The 8,294-nt window shown below is 37.4% G+C and overlaps 2 long non-coding RNA genes across 2 annotated transcripts; both read right to left on the bottom strand.

Annotated features, from left to right (window-relative positions):
* Positions 1-278: 278 nt before the first annotated feature.
* Positions 279-1,669, bottom strand: LOC118482182. The gene is made up of 3 exons (XR_004867624.1): positions 1,604-1,669; positions 1,117-1,195; positions 279-574 (listed from the first exon to the last, which is right to left on the bottom strand). It is a non-coding gene; the product is annotated as an uncharacterized LOC118482182 (long non-coding RNA).
* Positions 1,670-1,756: 87 nt separating this feature from the next.
* LOC118482181 lies at positions 1,757-3,845 on the bottom strand. The gene is made up of 4 exons (XR_004867623.1): positions 3,532-3,845; positions 3,317-3,441; positions 2,620-2,681; positions 1,757-2,277 (listed from the first exon to the last, which is right to left on the bottom strand). It is a non-coding gene; the product is annotated as an uncharacterized LOC118482181 (long non-coding RNA).
* Between the last annotated feature and the right edge of the window lie 4,449 nt (positions 3,846-8,294).

Raw genomic sequence — 8,294 nt, 5'->3', positions numbered from 1 at the left:
TGAATCGGTTGTGATCCAGCTTCCTGATCTCAAAGTTACGAACTTATGATGCTCAAATTGCCATCAGGATTCGAATAAATTTCAAAGTTAACATATTGGTCATTCTTATTTCTCAAAGAAACCAATAATGCCGACAAAAATGTCGAGCAGCTTTCTACTTCCCATCGAAAACTAATCTTTACAGAGTAGTTGGAAGAGGAAGCATAACCATTGTAAGCTTCTCAAATAATAATGCCGAATACTACAATATATAGCTATAAGCTACATACCTGTGCAAATTAGTATAAGACTGATGGAATATTGCTAGTGAAAAAATGATCATTTTGATCATAACAAAATGCTTGTAGTAGAGAAGTCTTTCAAAAAACCACCAAAATCAAGTTTGTGAAAATAAAAGAGGCATGCTACTCCATGGACTAAAACAACTGCAATTTCCCAGTTAAGGCTTTTGTTGGTAGTTTATAGTGAAAATGAGACATAGCATAGCGATGCAACCTGGAAAATAAATACACTTGCAACTCTTAACCAATCATCTTTTTATGGAAAAAATAAAGTAATCCACTCTAATAAACACCTACAAAACCAAAAGCAAAATTCAATTAGACATTTCAAAAAACACCTGACGGGCAAAACCCAAATTCAATTAGACATTTAATCGAACACTTGGCGGGCAACATAATTACCTGTTTCGCAAAAAAAAATTCATGACATTATTGGTTTCAATAGATATCATGTGTCAAATCGGTTAGTTGGATACGCTTCCTAACTGATTCAGTTATGGTGCCACTGTAACCAGCTTTTCTCATCAAAGAATCAATGGCTTCTAATTTTGTCTTGTCTAACCTAAAAACCCAATATATATATATCATGGGATGTTAATTGTCAGTTTTAGCAGCTAATGGGTCAAAAGGTAGGGACAATGGGTCGAAAACATTTTTGGTTAAATCATGTCATTTTTTGTATATGTCAAGTAAATGGGTCGAGATATCCACCTTTAGATTGAATATAATAATTTGTGTTCCCTAATCAAACGTGACCAGTAATGAGAATACTTCGTTATAATATCCTTAAGGAAAAGAAAAAAGTCAACAAAATCCATCAGCACCAAAAGCTAACCTTCGGGTAGGTATGTGGCACTTCGTTGTGTATTATTATCTGCACACGGGAACTCGATTATAGTTCGATGCGTTCCAACCTGCAAGAAATGATGGGCTTAATTAGGGTTAGAAAATATAGCGAAAAATCAAGATTAAGGGAGGAAAGTCTTTGTATATACATGTATATAAACAAAAATAAAAGAACTCAAAATAGACTTATACAATAGGCTATCAACACTGCAACGGGAAAGTGAGTACCTATTTCTTTGAAAAAACATAAAAAGTAATAGACAAAAACACAAACACTGCAACAACTTAAAAAAATATTTAAATATATAATCAAATGAACTGGTCCAGATATAAACCTAACCAAAGTCTCAAATACATTTGCTCATACAACATGCACCTGGCATGAATAACTATTCTCACTTACAAATTTAAAAGAATAAAACATGCTAAACAATTAAAATTTCAAGATTTTTAATGGCTGCAGAAGTCTTTATTACCAGTAGAAGTCTAGAAGATTTGTTACCATTGCCTCCCTAGTAGATAAGTAAGTTGGTAGTGCTGAAATACAAAAGAATAGTTAAAATCAATATATATTAGAATTAATAAATGATCAAAATTCTAAGAGAAAAGTTAAGCCAACTTGCCTTTCTATAATGTTTTTCCTCAAATGCATATTATCTTTTATCAGTTTGAGCATGCAACCCTCTAACAATATCTTTAAAATAACCCACACCCCCTAAAGAGGTACCTGGAACTGATTGCTAAACTTGATAATGACCCGCCATAATCACATTCTGCTGCTGAATTGCAGGACTTTGATAGTTTATCCACTGCGTTTACTGCTGTTCAAGATTCTCTTCTTCGTCACACCCGAATCAAGCTGCGTGAGCTCTGTATAATCAACCGTGTTACTACTCGCCTCTTGATTAGTTTAAGCACTATAAGCACTCTTCAAAAGCTCATCTAGATTCATACTACTAAAACGCTTCCCTAAATCCCCTAACTGCTGTTGAGCTTCATCCAATGTTAGGTTATACAATGACCCTTGTCTTGATAATCCATCCAACATAGACTTCTCTACTCTGCCATTCGATCCCATTGTTTGAGTCCCCCATACACCAAAAAGCTTAAAAGTCTCTATTGCTCTTGATCCAAAACTCTCATCCATTTTCTGAGTTTGTTATAAACATTCAGTGTGCTAAATATAATTAAAAAAAAACTTAAATTTTAGTTTTTGGAAGTATTTAGTAGGCTATAATGAAAACGTCATACATGGTGTGATTTAAAAAGTGCTTAAACATCAGAATGTTTGCAAATCTAAAATAATTGAAGGTCACTTCAGGATCAAATTACGTATCTGAACCATCTTACGTATTCATACCATCTTACATCTATGAGAATTCAACTTAGAAAAAGGGGGTTTAAGCTCAAAATTAGGCCAGTAAGAACATTCATCGAGATAACAAAAAACCCAAAATCAGCATTGATAGTTTGTTAAAAGATGGAGTCATACCTCTAATTGGGAGAAATCCACACCAAACAATCGGAGAGAATATACTCTTGAGTATTATGTACCTGATTGGTGACTCATCAGATCCAATGTCAAGTTTAACCATTAAAAAGATGAGCATTTATAAAAAAAACATCAAACACGATTCAAGATTCAGATTTTAGATTAAATAACGGTTGTTTAAAAAACCCTAAAATACGATAGTAATATGATTTAATGTGGAGTGGTAACCAAGGATTTGCAGATCAATAACAGTGGGGCTTCTTACAAAAAAGAAATTAAAACAGAAATACTTTTTTTCCAGTAAGTTTCCTCATTTCTGTTCTAAAACACATAAACCCTTGAACCCAACTATTCACATAAACCCTAACCTTAATTAACTCAACTTAATTCAATTCAATCCAAATAATTTTCAAGACCATTTCTGTTAAAAAACACATAACCATCTCTTTAATACCAGATTTGAGATTTGGGATTTTCTGAAAATGACCATTGATCAGAAAGGATTCAAATCCCATGGCTTTGACTATCTAACATACTCATCAACAAAACCTCTTCACAATAAAAACCATAAAAAAAATGAATCAGTAGATTTAGGGTATACCACAAGTGAACGAAATCCTTGCTAAGCATGTTAGGGTTCGCTCAAAAAAGAAACATTCAATTGAAATTCAGATGAATCAAAACACCTACGACTTACCATTTGTTGACTGATGGAAAGATGATAAAACATGGATGGATGGCTCCAACCACCACTTGTTTCCATTGTCTCTATCTCTCAAGCTTCAAACTTTTCTGAAGATTTTAGGGTTTCTCAATGGACGGCTGAAAGGAAGGAGAGTAACCAACATCACAAGTTTTTAGGATTGTAAGATTAAAAGCTTGAATAATCGATGTAAAAAACAATAAACATACCTGGATTCAATTCCACTGGTTACAATTTAGGGCTTCCAATAATCACTTTGATGAGAATCACCCTGCTAGAGATTGAGTGTTTCAAATAAAACCGCAGATGTATGAAATCGCCAGAGAATCAACTCACCTATATGATAATTAGGGTTTGTAAAATTGAATGTGGGTGAACGATGATAGCTAGAGCAAAATGTGTGATGTTTGTAAAGAGAAATCAATTTTCCTGGAGAATGATTTCAATTGATTGAGAGAATTGATTACTTGCCAAATTGAAGAAAGCGTATGTATGAAGAAGGAAATACAATTGCCGCCCAAAATTCTCAATTATCTGGCCAAAGAGCATTGCCACATCATGGTCAAAAAGTCAAACACTATTTTGCTTTAGTATAATAGATAGATTTCATAAACAATGTAAAAGAACCCATGTGTATATGATAATACATTAATTGAATCATTAAGTAAAAGTTATTTGCATAATAACTAAATAATTGGTGGCCAAGTGGCAAAACAAAGCTTTTGAATACACTTGAGTGTAGGGCTGTAAATGAGCCGAGTCAAGCCGAGCTCGACCCGGCTTGAGCTCAATTTGAGCTGGCTCGGTTCGAGCTCGAATTTCAAATCAAGCTGAGATTTGAGGCTCGAGCTTGACTCGATTATAATTTGAGCTAGCTCAGCTCGTCTCGATCTAGCTCAAACTAAAAAAGAATTGCAAAATTTACTACTTAAAAAGCCATAAAAATGAATCTTTTCATAGACTAAGGGCCATAATTGCAATTACATTTAACCAAATGGCTAAATATGCAAGTATAAATAGTTAACTCACTTTGTACATTTTTTATAGGGGAGATACTCCCTTAATTTTTGTCTTCTGAGCGATGTGGGACAAAAAATGAAGGTTGTATACCTTATCGAGCTGGCTCACGAGCTCGCGAGCCGAGCTAGGCCAAACTCGAGCTCGGCTCATTTACAAACCGAGCCGAGCCGGCTCGTTTACAACCGAACCAATTTCAAGCCGAGCTCTTTTCGAACTTTTTTCGAGCGAGCTGCGAGCCACGAGTTTTTTGAACACCTCTACTTAAGTGTAAAATCTTGGGTTCAAGCCTGACAAGAAGCAAAAAATTCGTCATTCAAAAAAAAGTTAAACTGAGAACATATTTTGGTCAAAATTAGCAACAATCTAAAATATAACTAAAATTATTAAAACAATTTTTTTGGGAGTTACGAGATTGTTTCTTCACTATTTCCAGCATTCCCATCGAACCACATACAAATCAATTAAAGATCTATTGACCTCTCATTATTCTGTTTCACTTTAAAAGAACTTGTCCTCGAGTTCTTAGAGTATGGAGATACAGTGGATGTGTTGTTTAGCTTCTTCACTTCCATAAATCACTCAATATATGCTAACGTATTTCTATTTTATCCAACAACATATCATTGCTAATCTTTAAAATTTGTTACTTTAACTTATTTACTCTTCATCAATCTATCATCTTATCTGTCATCCAACATTATATCATCTTCTCTTTACTCTTTGTTATTTCTTAACTCTTCACCAATCTAGCATGTTATGTCCCCTCCAAAATTATTTTAATGGTCTCTTTAGGATTTGTTGCTTCAACCTCTTTACTTTCCCACCAATCTAGTGTCTTATGCCCCTCTCCAACATTATGGTTGGGGCTTCTTTACTCTTGTTGTTAACCTCTGTATGTTGATATGGCATATCATTATTGTTGTGGGATTCATCGGTTTTAACATTCGAGTTATCATCAAAATGATCATATTTCTCATCAAGTAGGAAGTTAGCAAAAGGGATGTACTTTATGTTGGCAAGATGTTGATAACTATGACTATTGCTACCAAAACCTCCTTTGTTAATAAGGGGGACACTGAATAACGTAGTAACCACCCTTTGTGAATTTTGTGAACGTCTTCTTACTCTCATGAGACTTAGTTCTTTAAAGATCTTGTTGGTTTTGCCAAGTGTCATGTGTGATTTTGTCGACCATAGTAGATGATGAAACACAGAGTAACACTGAGGTTAATCTATGGGGTTATTTCTTCTGTGGGTTCAGTCTCCTTTCCTACTCGTGCAAATGGTTTGGATCCTGCAAAACAGCAACACCGTTAGTCTCGTTAAGAGGGGAATATGGGGGTTTCCCTCTTAACCAGGCTCCGGCGTGAGAATAAGTACTGTTTTGAGGAGGAATAAACAGTGTGTGTTGAGTGTGTGAGTATAGAGAGTAAGATGGATCAACCTGAATGATGAATGGTCCTATTTATAGCCGGGAGGTGAATGAGGGAGGAGCAGCTGTGCCAGCTGTGGTTGCGCGCCAGCTGTCCGACCAAGGGGAATATCTTCTTGGTCTCTTCTGCCGTGACCTGTGTAGTGGTACACGTGGCACGCTTATATTTGCCCATGTTGGAAACGTTGTACTGGCGTCGTCAGTTCTGCTCCGTGATTTGTCGCAGGCCTATGTGGCGTTTGGCGACTGGTGACGCGTGTTGTCCTTTTTGTCGGATAGAGCATCTTTGGTGCCACCTTGATGTTTTCCAGAAGCTTCTAGAAGCTTCTGGATTATTTTGCTGATGTAGGCGCCATGTATGATGGGAAAGTGGTGTGGTCCCTGCCATGTATGCAGGGAATTGAGACCATACCTCTTCAAGTCCCCCCAGTCCAGTGTGCCTTCTATTTGAGTTGATCGTCTAGGAGGGATTCCGGACTTATAAGGGTAGTGGTTTTTGTGGCGTTGTTGTATGGCGCGTGGATTTTGGCAACTTGTAAAAGTTGAGCCAAATGGACGCATGGCGTATGTGTTTTGGTAACTTATAAAAGTTGAGCCAAATGGACACATGGCGCATGGGTTTTGGCAACTTGTAAAAGTTGAGCCAAATGGACGCATGGCGCATGTGTTTTGATAACTTATAAAAGTTGAGCCAAATGGACGCATGGCGCATGGGTTTTGGTAACTTATAAAAGTTGAGCCAAATGGACGCATGGCGCATGGGTTTTGGTAACTTATAAAAGTTGAGCCAAATGGACGCATGGCGCATGTGTTTTGGTAACTTATAAAAGTTGAGCCAAATGGACGCATGGCGCATGTGTTTTGGTAACTTATAAAAATTGAGCCAAATGGACGCATGGCGCATAGGTTTTGGCAACTTGTAAAAGTTAAGCCAAATGGACGCATGGCGCATGTGTTTTGGTAACTTATAAAAGTTGAGCCAAATGGACGCATGGCGCATGGGTTTTGGTAACTTATAAAAGTTGAGCCAAATGGACGCATGGCGCATGGGTTTTGGTAACTTATAAAAGTTGAGCCAAATGGACGCATGGCGCATGGCGTATGGCATTTGTTGTTTCCTTCTAAGGGAAGTTTTGTTTGTCTTGGGGGAGAACACTGATGTGACTGTCTGCTGTCCCTGTTGTTGGTGCACTTGTGTCTGTACTTTGTCTGTATTCGGTCTGATATAAACGATGTCCTGATTTGTGTTGTAAGTTGACCAAGTCAACCATCCTCCGGTTTGACTTGGACAACTGTTGAAAGATGTTCTGATCGAAGGATAGCCTCGAAGGATACACCTGATCCTTCGAGGTGATCGAAAGACATGGTTCGACCATTAGACCTCGAAGGATGATCCTTCGAGGTCCATGCTGATCTTTCGTGCAACATGTGGTCGACAGATGATCCTTCGGACCATCTGTCGAATCCTTCGGACATAGCATCTTGGGCTGGGTATAAATACCCATGCATGTGTTGAGTTTCAGTAGACACACAGACAGAAAGATAGAGAGTTTCTTAGAGAGCTTTCTGTCGGAACTCACACACACACACACTTGAGAGTTTACATGTTAGATTTGTAAACATTGTGCCTGTAACCGAAACCTTCATTTGCATTAATACGACTAGTGTTAATCGGTGAATCTTTGTGTGATTGTGTTTATACTTGTCTCATCCCGGTTTGCCTACTAGCTTGGATTCCGCACTCGCTAGTGGGTTGGTATAACAAGGTATAGGTTTGTTCTCGATCCTCCGAGAGGGACCTACAAGTGGTATCAGAGCCTCGCTCTTTACCTTGTTTAAAACCGGGTTTGTTCAAGTGTTTGGTGTGTTTGAACACTTGGTTTAGCACCCGTTTTTGGTGGTTTTTCTTGCTTGTTTAAACTGAAAAACGGTTTCTAAACCTTCGGGAGTGTTCAAGGTTGGGTTGGGTAACTTGAAAAATTGTTTTTAAGTAACTTGGTATTTCCGGTCAAGTTCCGATCAAGTTTTCCGGTGACTAGTGTGAAGATAAGGTTTTCCTTTTTGGGCAATCTTTTCAAAGTTGGTGGGAAAGTACGTCTGACCATACCCTTTGCCGAAAGTTGACCTTACCAACCTGTCACCTTTTCACCAACCTTTCACATCAGATCAGATTGTGTCAGAGCTCTCGAAAGATATCTTTCGACATCGAAAGATCATCCTTCGATATCTTTCGATCAAGGAGGGCTCGAAAGATTTATATCCTTCGACCCATCCTTCGAAGTCTGAAACATATCCTTCGACAGAGGAATCTTTTCGAAAGATTAGTGTCCGAAAGATTAGGATCCTTCGTATTGGTGAATCTTTCGAGATCTGTTATTCGAAAGATAAAGAGTTAACTCGAAAGATAAGGATCTTTCAAAAGGGAATCCTTCGAGCTCTTGAATCTTTCGAAATCATTGTTCGAGAGTCAACAGTAATCTTTCGAATACTGTTGATCCTTCGAACAATAAATCGATCTTT

This window comes from Helianthus annuus, chromosome 9 (genome assembly GCF_002127325.2).
Source record: "Helianthus annuus cultivar XRQ/B chromosome 9, HanXRQr2.0-SUNRISE, whole genome shotgun sequence".
Classification (NCBI taxonomy): Eukaryota; Viridiplantae; Streptophyta; class Magnoliopsida; order Asterales; family Asteraceae; genus Helianthus; species Helianthus annuus.
Note: the sequence above shows the minus strand (reverse complement) of the source record. Positions and strands in the feature narration are given on the sequence as shown.